The sequence below is a fragment of the Amphiura filiformis genome, chromosome 2, assembly GCF_039555335.1.
Source record: "Amphiura filiformis chromosome 2, Afil_fr2py, whole genome shotgun sequence".
Lineage (NCBI taxonomy): Eukaryota > Metazoa > Echinodermata > Ophiuroidea > Amphilepidida > Amphiuridae > Amphiura > Amphiura filiformis.
The window spans coordinates 9,402,888-9,418,601 of record NC_092629.1 but is presented as its reverse complement, the minus strand read 5'-3'; the positions used below and the strand labels follow the sequence as shown (position 1 = coordinate 9,418,601).

Genomic DNA, 15,714 nt, shown 5'->3' with positions numbered 1-15,714 from the left:
TGCATGTTTAATGTGTGCACGTTTTGTTTACAATCATAATGTGCATGATATGGATATCAATGCAATGTCGTGACCGACAGTGCGCAGAAAGCATCATGAACTTATCGTGAACTTGTGCGCTGGAGATCATGAAATGAACGCCAAGATCCGGTAAGCTTACCCTGTACATGTACAAGGTGGTTAAGCTTTAATTAAGATTTCACCTAAAAAAATGACCATGTAATCATTATTGATTATCAATTTTACCCTCCCCCATATAAGCCATCAGGGCTCATAATTATTGCACAGCCCCTTATACTACTATAGTACACACTGAGTTTGCAGGTATTAAATCGAAGCCCTATATACTAATAAAGATAATATCATCACTGCTCTTCTCCATCTGACTCACAGCCTTTGCATCAGGGCCTGAGATTGAATTCCAGTTTCCTTTCTCACGAAGTAAGGGCTAAGAGTAAAATTGTACAATTGTGTTTGGGAGTGGTCTTCTCTCGTTATTCTTGTTTCTAGCTATTTTCTTCCATTTCTTGCTTTTTGTTTATCAAAGCTATCTAGGCCAGCATGCATATATTAGCCTACACTGGCTATTCAGGCTTGTGCATTTGTATGAGCTTGGAACGGTCCATGGTTTTCCATGGATTAGCATATGTGTTCCTCACGGACCAACCTGGGTAAACAAACAATAGCTCTGTTGGTAGGGCATCGGTCCGGTGATTCAAAGGTTCCAGGTTCAGTTATGTATGAGGGGCGTTCAAAAAGTTATGCTACTTTGTCACACAGTAATGAATTAATTGGTCCCATTTGAAAGCTTGTTCCTTCAAACCATTATTGCAGAATCGATGTTTGTATTCATTGTGAGACACTTTTGATTATGAGTTATGTAGAAAGCTAAAATTGCAGAAAAGGCACCATTTACTAGTATTAAATGCTAAGGTGAGTTCTGTAAATGCTAAGGTGAGTTCTGACCCATAATGGGAGAGTTTGTGCGTGCTTAAATTTCATAGATGGATTTACACCCATGTGTGCACGTTTTGTTTACAATCATAATGTATGCATCAATGCAATGTCATTACCGACAGTGCGCAGAAAGCATCATGAACTCATTGTGAACTCGTGCGCTGGAGATCATGAAATGAACGCCAAGATTAGGTAAGCTTACCTTGTACATGTACTAGGTTATAAGCTTAAGATTTCACCTAAGACCCATGTAATTCAACATTTATAACTCATGCGTTGGTCATGTTTTAACTGCTTCTGCGTGTCTGTCTAGCTGCCTGGCACTCTTGACTGTAAATTCAGGAAATCCTAAGCTTTTAATTTCATGTTTGTTTGTTTTTATGTTTGTTTGTTTGCATGCATGTATATACATGCGTGACTATAGACCTTGGATTGATGATGAACCTTGACAATTTGTAGTGGCTAGTGGAGCAGAAGGTAGAGAAACACAAAGAGGATCATCCAGAATGTCATTGTGGTTGTTGGGAGTGGATCGACTGCTGCCTGTTCTAATGTGGGATATGGTGTCATGGTAATCACAATGCTATCTTCAGTAGATAGCAGATATCAGGTACCGTACACAATGATTCTGCTTGAAAATAAATTTTAACCAACTTTCTTGCTCAAGTTATGCTAAAATAAGTTAATTTACAGATAGTCTGAAATAGGAAACAATCATCAGACACATGCTGCTGTCTTCAGATTTCACACCACCAAATAGACCAAATAGTATTATGGTTGTGCTTCCTTGAATTTCAAATCAGAAAAAAAAAACATGCATTCCCAATTTCAGCATTTAAATTAGCAGAAATTTACATAATTTTAGCCAAATTTGGATTGTTAATGATCATGATTAATTAGTAATATTAATTCCTGCAAGTATACCACAGATGGGAGAGATCAAGTATGTTTTAATGATTTTTAAGTGGTACTACACCCTGCCCAATTTTGTGCCTATTTTGCATTTTTATCAAAATCATAGTGCATTGGGGACAAGTATTTGGGTTTGTATATTATCAGGTCAGGACAACAACTACTGCACTGGAAATTTTATTTCAGCACAGACAACAGTTTAGGAGTTATAATCAAAAATAGGGAAAACCAATATTTGATCAATAAATCACTAAGTACTTGCTTTGAGTGGCTGAATTTTCAGTACAGTAGTTGTAGTCTTGCCCCTATAATAAACATACCTTACTTGTCATCAATTGTGAGCACTATAATATTTGACAAAAAATGCAAAAATAGGCACAGCATTGGCCAGGGGTGTAGTGGGTAATGGAAGACACATTCTGTTCACGCCCGAATTTGAGATTTATCAACACTAAGATGTATTCTTTCACTTGAAACTGATACAACTTGCTAATATTTACTCGTATTTTTGCTTGATTTGTTTCACTCTTATCAACTCTAAAAGTCACATGGCTCAAGACAGCATAGTAAATTGACGGAAATATGAATATATATATCAGAAATGCGCGAATGCTGAAATATTGGGATTACGCTGCGCGATTTATGTAGCATGACGCAGTGCATCTCTGCGCGTATGTTCAACGCAGACTAAGCGCATTAGGTATGTTGTTCACGCCAGCAAATGTGGTGTAAACAAAACAAAAATTTGCAGTCAAAATGCCACTAAGATTTTATAATTATTTTGAATTTTGGCGCACTGAAAGCAGACATTATAGATTTATTGGTGCAAAAAGATGCATATTTAGACCATGCACCAGAAACAGCTTTTACAAGCGTGAAAGTCTTACCGTTTTAAAATATAAGGATGTTTTGTGCATAATTTTGACATTTTTTTATTAAAACATCAATTTTTTTAGAGTTCACTTTTGACAATATTGCACGATTTTTGTGACAAGATAATGGTGGTCAATATAATTTTACCCAGCCAGAGGGATCAGGCTAGGGCTAATTTCAACCATCATAGCTGTCGCTAAGTACCGAGTCTCTCAGCTGCAAAGAAAAAAGTGATGTTTTCTGAAGGCAAATTTAGTACATATCTCTATGGGGATTTGTTTGGTGGTGTGAAATCAAAAGGCTTAATTGCTGACGTCGCCATGCAGTCATATGATATTTGTACTGGTACTGGATAAAAGGCATGAGTTTTCATTGTTCTTGTCCATTTAACCGAAATGCGGCATATATAATAAATTCAAAACTTTTTCATTTTAAGGACTTGATGAGACAAAAAATATGTTGAATGATTCATTAAAGTTTTGTGCTACTTTTAATGTTTGAGTAACTATAATTGTGAGTTTTTGCCAGGAATTAAACCGGGCAAAAACATGCAAAAACAGGTTTTTGCCAGTTTTTGCCTCGTTTATCTGCAAAAATTGAACTCTGGATGGTAAAAAAAACACCAAAAATTTGTTTCATATAGTGATGTATGCATGTGGGACATGGTATATAAAAATGTACTGTACCGGTATCTCAAAAACATTTTGAGAACATCAAACTTGGTATAATGATAGGATATGGTGGCTTCATGTGCTGTAGGCCTATATTTTTGTGTGATGTTATTTGCATATTTATAAATATTAATGAGCTTGTTTGCATATTTTGCCTAGATTTTCATTAATCCATTGTGCAGTTTAAATGCAATAAAGTGATCAACTTATTTATGAATATTAATGAGCTAATTTGCATATTTTGGCTACATTTCCATTAATCCATTCTGCAGCTTAAATACAAAGGCCTCATAACATGTGGATGCTTAATTATCACCATTGTTCTAGCCAGTATTGTACAATATATTGGAGAAACCATACATTCACTGATCGGACATCCAGGAACATTGTCCCTAGTCCTCTTTGTACAAGTAAAAGCGCATTTATATGAGACTGGTTTTACAAGGCTATTTCCCTTTGAGGCGTCAGCCTGACCAACAGAATTAGGAAATACACTAAATTTGGTACAGATGTAGAGCCTACAATTGAATACTGTTTAAGTGAAACATTTCAATATGAGTTCAGATATGTTAAAAATGTACTTTTTATGTCAGTTTAAACACAATTTTTTACCCAATGTGTCATAATTACAGAAAAATAACTTCCTTGAGGAAACCTTGCAGCACATTTTATCTTCACATTTAAACCTAGCTGCAATTAAGTTTGCCAAAATACTGTGAACAAATACATTTCTGTAATTTTATGACAAATGCATATCTGCCAGCATTTAAAATGAGGAAACTCACACACACCTAAATAATTATCTTCAAAACTGCTGCCAATTAAGAAAGAATAGTAGGCCTATAAGGTCAATCAAGGATATGTACTTATTCCATAAAAGGATTGCTTTATAACATCATAAATACTAGAAATCGACAGGACACAACAAAAATACCTGCATTTAACATTTTCCAAATAAGTTTGTGCTGAACGATAAGTAATTTTACAGATTTTCAAAATAAGTTGTTTTGTCAAAACTTTGAACCATTTTTATGCAATATCCTGTATCTTCTGTTAGAAACATACAATTTTAAAAGCTAAAATTGAAAGCTAAATACACATAGTACTTTAAAGAGAAAACAATCAAAATCAGTATTAGGCTTGGATTATAAGAAGAAATGAGAAGGATCTTACTTGTTATGAAGATTTTACTAAGCTTTCAAAATGTTTTGTATTTCAGAAACAACAAGCTATTTTTGATCTGGCATTTACCTGTATGGTCATAGGGTGATCTAGTCAGCAATTTTCTGCAAAATCCCACTGACTCTGCTTTCTCTGCACTGGCTGCCACCAGCTGACCTTCAATTTTCAGAAAGTGTAAGTTTCAAAGTGCTAAGAAGCTCTCAGGTCAAGAAAGAAGGACCCTTTCAAAGATGTATGTTTTCAGGATTAATCAGGAATTCCTATATATTGTCAGCCAATTTTGAGGCTTTTAAGGCCAAATTCATGTCTTCTTTCCTGATTTTTGGGTGGATTTTCAGGGTTTCTTCTTCAGACCTACTTACTTCAATGGGGAAGCATTTATTGGTGCATTTTTATTGCAATTTTCAAACTGCCTTTGATCAAATGCTTCAAGTTTACTTTAATGTCTATCACAGGGCTATTTTAATCGTGCCTCACCGTCACGTTCACGTGTGAGATAAAATATTCGATGCAGTGACAATTAACCATCCGTGTAGATATGCTTTAATAGTAGACAATGGTAGAGCCTTATTTCTTACGGTCACATTCAGGTAAAAATTTCATTTTTAAATTTTTGAAACGCTCTCTACTTCATCAACACTTTTATCTCATTGCACGAACGTGACGGTGAGACACGTTAAAATAGCCCCTGGGTCTATCATATCAATTTGGTGGTGTTTTCTTGCCTGTTTAGCTTCATAAACCTGGTGATTTGTGACTATTGGGTACTGAAGTTGGGTTATATGGTGGCCAATTGAAACTGATGTAGCGACATTGCAACAAGCATAGACGCATTATGCCGTGCAAGGCTTCACAATTTCCTGTTCGAAAATTGGAGAAAATCATATCCACCGATGGTTTGAACATTTAAAAAAAGTGACTGCTGTGTGATTTGCTATAATTTTCAAGTTGTCACTGCATGAAAATTAGTTGATAAACTTAAAATTGCACCATTTTTTGGTAAGCTTATATATTGTTGGCATATAGTAGTGCCCTACGCACAGGCACAACGCCCTAGACGTTGATCCACAAGCCTCGGCACACTTTACAGGTTGTCGCTGACCACTCGGCTCCACATCATTCCATAAACCATTAAACAACAAATCAGGGACTTTACTGCTTCAAGAGTATTCCACAAATCACCTTCGCAACCAGGATCAGCTCCCCGAGTTTCAGACGTACAGGTTACAACGATTAGCAGTAAGTTCCTGTCCAGGGGAATTTCAAGCTAACTCATTTTTCCATGTGTAGGCACTGCCAGGGTTCGAACCCGCAGTCGTACCATATAGTCGAACGCCTTATCAATTGAGCTAACTTGACTGCTGAGTAATCCATGCCCCTCTGATACTGTCTATAACCCTGACCCTGCCATAAACCTACATTTTTGTAACCATATCCCGGGCCTAGCCCTAACTGAATCATAGGCCTAATTTTCATCAGTGCTAACCATAATTTTCACCAATAACCCTACGCAAGACTTGCAACCCTAATATTCATCATCATTTCTACAGGAGCTTGTAACCCAAATTGTCATTGTTACCTCTCTAGGCTAGGCTTCATTCTGTTATTTTGTGTGATAACCCAAGGCCATTTTTGTTTTATTTTGGTTGTTTACTCAGTCATGTTTGCAACCCTAAAGTTGTCTAGATGTGAATTTTCTTCTTGTGCTTATGCAATTTGTTTGTATTTCTGTTGTCTGTGTAGATTATTAACATGGCTGGGAAAATTCCACCAATCTTGATTAACATGTTAGGCAAAAGCTGAGTGCTGGTGTGTGAGAATGTACCACTTAAATATTGGAGAGGAGCATTAACATGTGGGTGAGTGCACAATTTTCAATCATACAATTTGTAATTGCTATCAGGAAAAAATTATACCATATATTAATTAGCTTGTTTGTATCTAGCCAAAACAACTTAATATAGAAACATTATGTTTTGAAAAATGGAAAAGTGGCATGTTACTTATACATTAGGAAAGGCTTAAAAACAAAACAATTAGATCCTGTTTCATGTCACATTCTGCTGTTAAATTAAATAAACTCCTCAAAAAACTTTCCAAAACGGCTAAGTATCAGAAATATTTGAAATCTATTTCGTATTGTTTCATATCAATACAATTGTTCTTTTCTGTATACAATGACACCAAACTTGTAATCGTAATTTATTCCATGGTTGAGTAACTGTCTTTGAAAGACAAGGAGGTCTCAAACGAAATGTGCCAAATCATTGTCATCTCGATATTTGATTGCATTTAGATTTCCATTGACTACAACCAGTCTGGTCTCTCCTGTTATCAATATTATCATATTACCCTTGACATTGACATCCCCGGTCTGACGAAACTTAGCTTTGAGCTTGGAGATCATACTGCGAGAATTACCCCTAAAGTTGCCGCAACTTGTTTCGCTGGAGTTATGCTAGCCTCAAGCTGACCAATAGCTCGAGCCTAATATCCAGATCTGACAACCGGACCATGGTTGATTAGAACTCTCTTGCAAATGACCACTACGAAGAAGTGATCAGCAAGAGAATTGACTTATGTTCTTCACCTGAAGAACTGTTAATCACATCCAAGCATTTTCATTCACAATGTTTTCACTGATATATGAAACAACATGGAAATAGATTTCAAAAATTTCTAATATACAGCCGTTTTTTTTTTTTTTTAAACTTTTTTGAGGAGTTTTCGTATATGCCAATGATGGAGCTATTTTGTTCACAAAATGTAATTTCCACTTTCGGTAATGTACACGTTTAAGCGCCCAAACATGCCGACCCGTTTAAACGGATACAAAATTAAACGGTAACTCCCAGCACTAAATTGAAAAGTAGTGGAAAATCAAGGAAATCACATTTTGCACTTTGATCAAAGCTCGCTATAGAATGCTACAACTCTCATTCTTTTTGCTGTTAATTACGTTTACATCCGGTAAATCCACAACTCCTCCCACAGTTTGCTAAACAAAGACAACAACCATAGGAGCATGGTGTTTTGCAGCTACAATGCCAAGAATATGCATGATACACTCAGGCTAAGTGCTCACACAGTTAATTTTGTAAATGTCTTGCTCGATCATTTCTTTCAATGCTTGCAGGACAGATTGGAGAGTCTGAGGGGATATGCCCCACCAGAAGATGGGTTTTTTTTTCAAAGCGAAGTCTGATTGTTGAAGCCATTTGCGCACATTTTACCCCCATATTGAATAACACACCTCAAAATGTGGGTCTAACTTACACAATGCATGGAGTTTATGAGGAGGATGGTCCCCTCAAAAGTTGAGGGGATGTGCCCTTCAGAAGTTAGCCCCCAAAATCATTTAATTTTTACACTATTCTTGGTTAAAATAGCACAGACCTCAAAATATTTTCTGAAGTTTTCAAATAAAGACTATAGTTGTGTTTAAATTAATTAAATTTCTTGACAAAATTATTATCCATTCACATGGTTATATTTTCCAGATATGCAGATTGTTGTCTAACCCAGCAGTTTTGTCAATTTGGATCCAGAAGGTAAACTTCTGTTTGATTGTAGTGCTCATTATTTTGGATTGATCATTATCAGCATCATCATCTTCTTTCATATCATATCATCATAAATTTCATCAACAGCAGCTATAATTACATCATCATATCTCTGCTGTCATGATCGTCATCATCAACATTGTCATCAGCATCATCATCATCATACTTTCCATATCTTCTTTGTCGTCATCATTATCATAATACCATCATCATCAGGTGGTGTGCGTTACAGGAATAACTCGTCTGGCATGTTATTTTGTCCAATAAAAGAGAAGACTGGTTTCCTCAGTGCAGAGACTGGCGTCTTGATTTACAAAACCTGATTTCTTGATCCAAAAAGTGGCTATGCTGATCAAGGAACCAGGATTTTATAGATAAATATAAAAACATGGATGGTCTCAAATCCCTGCAACAACTAGTGTGGTATATCATATGGGCCTATTGGGTATAGCTATTGTGTATACTACTTACCATATACAGTAGAAATGTACCATATGTTCTATACTGTGGGAATGAATTTCGCAGCTGTCGATCGTAAGAACTTGTATGCGCGCCATTCAATTTGTACACTGAGTGATTGGAGCCTAACCAACAGGGCGTATTTAAAACAGTTATGGCGACTCTCCCTATCAAACCCCAGTGATTTTAATTTGTATTCATATTTGATATTAACATACTTGTTTGGTTTGTGATATTCTAAGACATTTTAAAATTTCAAAATAATCCTGTTCAATACATGGCCGACAAGGGAAAATTTGTGATTGTATTAAATTTGTTGCGCAAATCACCTGATCATCAACAATTTCATCAGCATCATTGTCATCATCTTCATCAACAACATCATCATCGTCACCATTATCATATATTCATCATCATCATCATTATCAAAATATTAACTTGGCTGATGTAATACTTAAAAATGGTGAGCAAAATGTGAACAGTAAATAGGATTTTATTGTACATAAGACATGGAATACAGTGTTTTTCTAACTGGGTGTGAAAATACTGAAGTTGGGGGAGATTGTCCAAAACATGCTGACTATGAGCACAACAAGTTAGAGGTTGATCTACAAAAGCCTGTGGAATTGAATTCTGTGGGAAGAAATAGCCAACATGTGTCACTTCTGAAATACCTCTCTTTTTCCATTCAAATTGGTATAACTTGAGGGAAAATGCATATAATCGAATGAGGTGTCAAAATATGCTGAACAAGCAGTGGCGTAGCTTCTTGAGGTGGGGGGGGTAGGGGTACCCCCCTGGCAATGCATATTTGGGCCCTTTGCCCATTTGCGCCCCCAGCGCAGGGCAAAATTATAAAGGAGGAGAGAGATGGAAAAAGGGGAAAACAAAGAGAAAGAGAGTTCCACAGGCCAACGATATAATTTGAAAAATTTTAAAATTTTGTTAAAAAATGGAACTAAATGAGTTGCTTTTAGGGCGTTACCTTTTGTATTCCTTTTTTTTTTTTTTTTTTGTCTTCACTTTTTCAAACCACCTGGAAAAATTAGGTCAACCTTTTTAGGGCTGTTGAGGAAGGGGCGGCAAAATATTTGTTTGGAGGATTTGGGCCGCAGACCCATACAGGCTTGACACCCTAAAAAAAATCCCAGCTACGCCACTGTGAACAAAATTATCCATCAATTAACCAATTACATTATTTGGTAATTTAAGTTTAGTGTCTTTAAGATGATGCCTTTGTTTTAAGTGCAAAGAAGCGTTTTGTTCACACTATTGATCAGTATAAGAGTGAAAATAAGAGCTCTTTTACCAGGACTTAATTTGGGAGAAAAGTAAGTCGGGTTCAATTTACTCAGGATCAGGACTCACTTTACTCTAAAACAGAATTCGTTTTTATAGCAACAGTCAGTATTTAAGCCAAAGGTCATATACATTGTATCCAGTGGCATAGTTCAATAGCCTACAGTCAACAATAATACTCAAATTCTGACCTCAAAATTGCAGAGAACCCAGTATTTAGTTCACCATTTCTATTTTATGCATGGATTCAGACAAAAAGTGTAGCCTAGTATCATGACTTTCATTCTCAAAGGAAGCTTCAGTGGGCAAGTAACAGGTCTGCAAAATGAGGCCCCTAGCCTGTTGCTAATCAATATTTATGAGATTGTACAATCATTTATGAGATTGTACAATTATGAGCAGTATAGCACCCATGAGTGTAATTTCCCTTGCATGGATTTAATAAAGTTTTACTTTTACTTGACTTGACTTGATCAGTGTCCCGTTTCCAAAATTGGGTAACTTGTGTTAGGTAGGTCGTCGGCCCATTGCATACAGTTCTATTCAATGCAACACGCTTTTTGAGAAAAAATCACAATTGAAAATTCTGTTGTTGGATTTGGCTTCATACTTAATTATATATTTTTGATAGAATTTCCATGACAGGGTATTCTTTATAAAGAAGAGATTTGAAAGTTGCATTTTGGTGAAATTAACATGTCCATCTTCCAAGTAACATTATTTAATATGATGTTAAACTTACAGCTATGTATGTGAAACAACTTTTGTTTACTCTGTGGCTATATTATGCTGCAGTCTCACTATGCTTTTCTTTTTATGTATTACCATGGGATTTGTGTATTGGTTAAGAACAACTAAGCTGTGAATAGATCTGTATCCGTCATTATTGTTCATTAGCTTTGTCTTCTCTCCACTTATCTCCATGCCATATCTGGTTGATGATATGTCCAGCCGCTATAATTACAAGGTCTGCCAGCTCTTCTTTGTTTCCTGCTAGTCCGTCAATGTCGTCAGCAAACATTAGGTTTGTGATTGTTTGGCCTCCTATGCTGACTGTTCCACAATGGTCTTCTAGTGCTTCAGTCATGATTCTTTTCAAGAAGATATTGAACAAGGTAGGAGATAGCAGGCAACCTTGCCGTACGCCAACTGACGTGTGAAACCATTCTCCGATTTTGCCTTGTGCAAGTACTGCGATGCTGGCTTTACTGTACAGTTGCTGGATTGAATTGATTAGCTTCTGACCCATGTTGTAGCTCTTCATTGTGGCCCACAATGCGTTGTATACACGGTCAAAGGCCTTCATGAAGTCAATGAACACATGGAAGATGACCTGCTGGTGTTGGTTGTATTTTTCACCCAGGACACGCAGATTAAATATTTGCTCCGTTGTGCTTCTTCCACTCCTGAAACCGGCTTGCTCCTCCGAGATAATTTCTTCTGCCTGTGGTTTCAGCCTATTCAGTAATACTTTAAAATGACCTTACTGGCGTGACTGATTAAACTGATGGATCTGTAATTCTGGCATTGTTGCAGATTGCCTTTCTTGGGGAACGTGATGATGAGCGACTGAGTCCATGGTTTTGGCCAATCACCAGATTGCCATATCTTATTGCAAATGACTGGGAGGATGTCAATTGTCATTTCGCCTCCATGCCTGATGAGCTCAGCTGTAACATTGTCTACCCCGAGCCTTTCCAATCTTAAGTGATTTAATGGCTTTCTCCACCTCTTCCTCAAGACGGGAAAGTCATCATTGTTTGATGATTCCTGGCTTGTGGTTACACCAGGATCTCCATTTGTCTGGTGGTTGTAAAGGTCTGAGCAATACTCTGTCCACCTCTTTAGTATGCCTTCTTCTTCTGTGAGACAGTTCCCCTCTTTGTCTTGGATGGTGTTGACTCGTGGCTGTCTAGGTTTTGTGAGGTCTTTGACAATCTGAAATGCTCTTCCGCTGTAGTTTTTCTCCAGGCTTTCCTCCAGCTCAGTACAGTGTTTCTGGATCCAATGAGTCCTTAGCTTTGTTCATACTTCTCCTGATCTCCTTGTACCCTTTGGTACCTGCTGGTGTATTCTTATCATTCTTTAGCTTCCTCCTTTTGTCACATAGTTCCAATATGTCCTCGGTAACCCATGTTTTCCTGCGATGTTGAATTTTGATGTCAGCATTTCGGCACCGTCATTGTCATTGAGCATCAACAAGGAACAAACTTCCCACCAACTGTTGCTTTGAAGGAAGCAAAGATGTTGGGGTCCTTCAGTCTGTCCAAGTTGAACTTGATCCTGGTGCTCTTGGTCTTTTTGGTATTCTTTAGCCGGACTCAGAAGTTTAATATCACCATGTCATGGTTGCTTCCAATGTCTGCACCTGGGTAGGTCCTTGTTGTCTCTTTGTTGATTCCTGACTGAAACCGCTTCTGCATCAGTATAATCGATTTGATTATGGTATCGTCCATTTGGTGAGTGCCAGGTCCAGCGGCGAGGTGGCTTGTGTTTTCCAAGAGTGTTGGCAAGTATCATGTTGTTAGTCTTGTAAATTCCAACAGCCTTAGCCCTCTTTCATTGGTTTACAGTATTGCAAGAGGGGCCGCAGACGTTCTCACACAGTCTTGCAGTGCATCCTCACCGACTTTTTGTATTCCAGCCACCCTGGATGATCAAATGTCCTTCTTTTTTTACTTTGTTGATGACTTCCTGCAGTTGGGTGTAAAAGGTTTCCACATGTTCATCATATAGTCTGAAATTGGCACATAAACCTTTGTTGATGACTTCCTGCAGTTGGGTGTAAAAGGTTTCCACATGCTCATCATATAGTCTGAAATTGGCACATAAACCTGCATTATTGTGATGTTAAATGGGGCTGCTTGCAGGTGACTACAAGTTTTCTCTCAACTATTGTGATCTTGGGCAGGCAAAACAATTTTGTTTGGCTACAGCATCCCTTCAGTATCTCCCACGAGGTGCTGGACATACTCTAAGTACAGTGTGTGCGCGGCTGTTCCGGTAATTTCCTCTTCCCATGTGGTGGAATACAAAGGGCATTTCTTTCACAGGCTCGTTGTCTTCAAGATGCAGTATATGGCCGAGAAATTTGAGTTGATGAATCTTGACTCTGGCAATGAGTGGAGTGGTGTTGGTCAGATTGTAGATCGTTTAATTTGGAATCTGATCCACACACTTGATGTTTAAATATGACTCTGTAGCAAGATGTTGCAAAGGCATGATCTTGTTTTCCATTGATTTTTGTTTCAACTGGCAGGGATGGGCTTCTCCAAAGTCGTTCCTTTTTCCAGAAAGCTGCCCAGGCTAGTGCTTTTCTTCTGTTTAGGTCTCCAACACTAGAGCCCATTTTGGAACCCAAGTACTTGAGGTCGATAACTTGGTTGATGGTACTACATGTACCATAGACTTCAAGTGCTGGCTGGTTTGCAGTACACTATTCTGCCTTTGGTGCGCTGATGACATAACGCAAGAATGCTTTGACATCATCAAATGGTTGCCTTGTGCTGTAATGTGCATGGTTTATATCCAGGGTTTACATGTGCAGTTGCTGTAAATGGTGATAAAGTCGGTGGTATTCAACAGCAACGAAATAGCCCTTCGAGTTTGTTTTCCTGTTCGTTCTTCTTAAATCATTTCCGTTTTCTCCAACTCTCTCTCCCTCATCCCCTCTTCCTAGCTTCTCTTTCATTCCCATTATTTGTTTGCATTTTTTTCTTCATTTCTTCCTCTTCTTTCTTCTTCCAGCCCCTCTCACTCTCCATCTCCTCTCCTCCTCCCCTCCCCCACTATCTACCTTCTTTCTGCCTTTCTTTCTGGCTGCTTAACTTTCTATGCAGTGGTGTAGCCAGGACTTTGCCAGGGCAAGGGAAGGCAACTTTCAAGGGGCAAAATTTTACTAAAAATGATCAAAAATAGGCAAAAAAGTAAAGAAAAAAGAATAAAATATCTTAAATATCAGGGCAGGAAGCATTTTACAGAGGCAAGATTCTAACAGGGGGCGGCTACCTCCACCCCTGCCAATCTCTACCTTAAAATGAAATGAAATGGAAATTTGTGTAAACACTTTTATATAGTAGAGCTGCAAACCTAAAGGCATTGTGTACTTTCAGTAGAAGCATGAGAGTTTCCACACATCAAGTTCAAGATCCAATGTCGATTTTAGGACTTGGAGCTATTTTGGATTTGACCCCTAGTAAATGCTAGATGTCACGGAAGGCCATACAGGGGTGGAAAATTGAAATTGCTCCAATCTTGTCATCTGATCACAAGGATTAAAATAATGTATAGTGTGTGCTATATATGACATATCGTTATGGAGTATACAAAATCCTCATTTTTGGGTCAAAATGTGACTTTTTGGTTGTACACGGTAAAATTTCAACTTGGTTCACTTTTGACAAATGCGGTGGCAAATTGTTTGTAAAGCTGACACGAATCAGAAAATGAATAGTTTTTCATATATGTGCTGTGTTCACTGACTGAGATATGTGGCAAACAAGGCCAAAGGCCATATAGGGGTTCATAGTCCACTGTTAAACTTTTAACTTCAATTGCTCGTTCAATTGAGAAGGTGAATTCTATACTATTTTATTCTTATATCAAATACTTGGCTTATATCATGAAGAGCAATTTGACAACTAATTTGCCAAAATCGAAGTGAGTTGAAATTATTACCCATGTACGACCAAAAATGTGTCATTTTACCCCAATATGCGTTTTTGTGCAACAACTCCATAATAGATGGCACAGTATATAGCACAACACATTGTTTTAATCCTTCTAATCAGAGGAGTAATTTGGTATGTCTTTCAACAAGATCGGAGCATTTGTAATTAGTGACCCATGTATGACATGTGACCTCTAATGGTCACCAGGAGTTAAATCAAAATGGCTCCACATCTTAAAATCAACATTTTATTTTCATTTTCTATTATAATTGTTAACAACCACACAAGTGTCCTAGAGGGGTATTTGTGGGTTTGCTTCCCTCAATTCAAGCCCCAGGGTCCAGCATTGTTTTTTAAGAACAACCTGTTCAGCGGGTACATACTAATGCACCAATTAGCTAATCTACTGGCTTGTATTGGAATCTCTGTACGATACATGCACTTCAAAATAAAGGGACAGAAATTTATTTTTGAATGTGTACATGTGTGAAATAATCCCAAAGGAAATCTGTTGGTGGATACTCATCAAAATTGTTAATATATTATTTCATGTAAAATGTTGAAATTTCAATTGTTCAATCCTCAGAGTAAAAAGATAAGATAATTGAAATTACACCCTCAGAAAAATCACCATTTCTGCACTCTACAAAATGCATGGATGTAGGTGTGTGTGGGTGGTGTCTGTTTGGGGCATTTGTAATCACCACTGAACCTCATGGGGAACGGGCCCATCCAAGCTTTGGCTGCAAATAACAAAAATACAAATTCCGAAGTGTGTCTCATAATAGAGGTTGTATTCTGTAACCACTTGGATAGTACCATCTCATAGTGTGTATGAGTATGTCCATGGTATGTCGATTCACTGCATGCATGTGTGTCCTCGTTTGGAGGCGCTTACAGGCAGGGGTAGGCATATAGTATGCGATGTAAGTGTAACTTGCTTTCTGGGGGTGAGGGGTATGTGTACATTGTGAATTGATGTTTTAATTTTCATTTTTAACATGCTGCATGTATCTTTGTTGTTTTCAGGGGACAATCCTGTAGATATGGCTGGAGATCCAACTTTCCTCTATCCAAAGGTGTGGCTTTTCAGGTTGGAGCAACATGCTGGAGATGGTCGAATAGCAA

The 15,714-nt window shown here is 37.7% G+C and overlaps 1 long non-coding RNA gene across 1 annotated transcript; it reads left to right on the top strand.

Annotated features, from left to right (window-relative positions):
• Positions 1-516: 516 nt before the first annotated feature.
• Positions 517-15,714, top strand: LOC140172777 (uncharacterized). The gene is made up of 6 exons (XR_011861754.1): positions 517-933; positions 1,382-1,567; positions 4,633-4,769; positions 6,339-6,454; positions 8,096-8,146; positions 15,616-15,714. It is a non-coding gene; the product is annotated as an uncharacterized lncRNA (long non-coding RNA).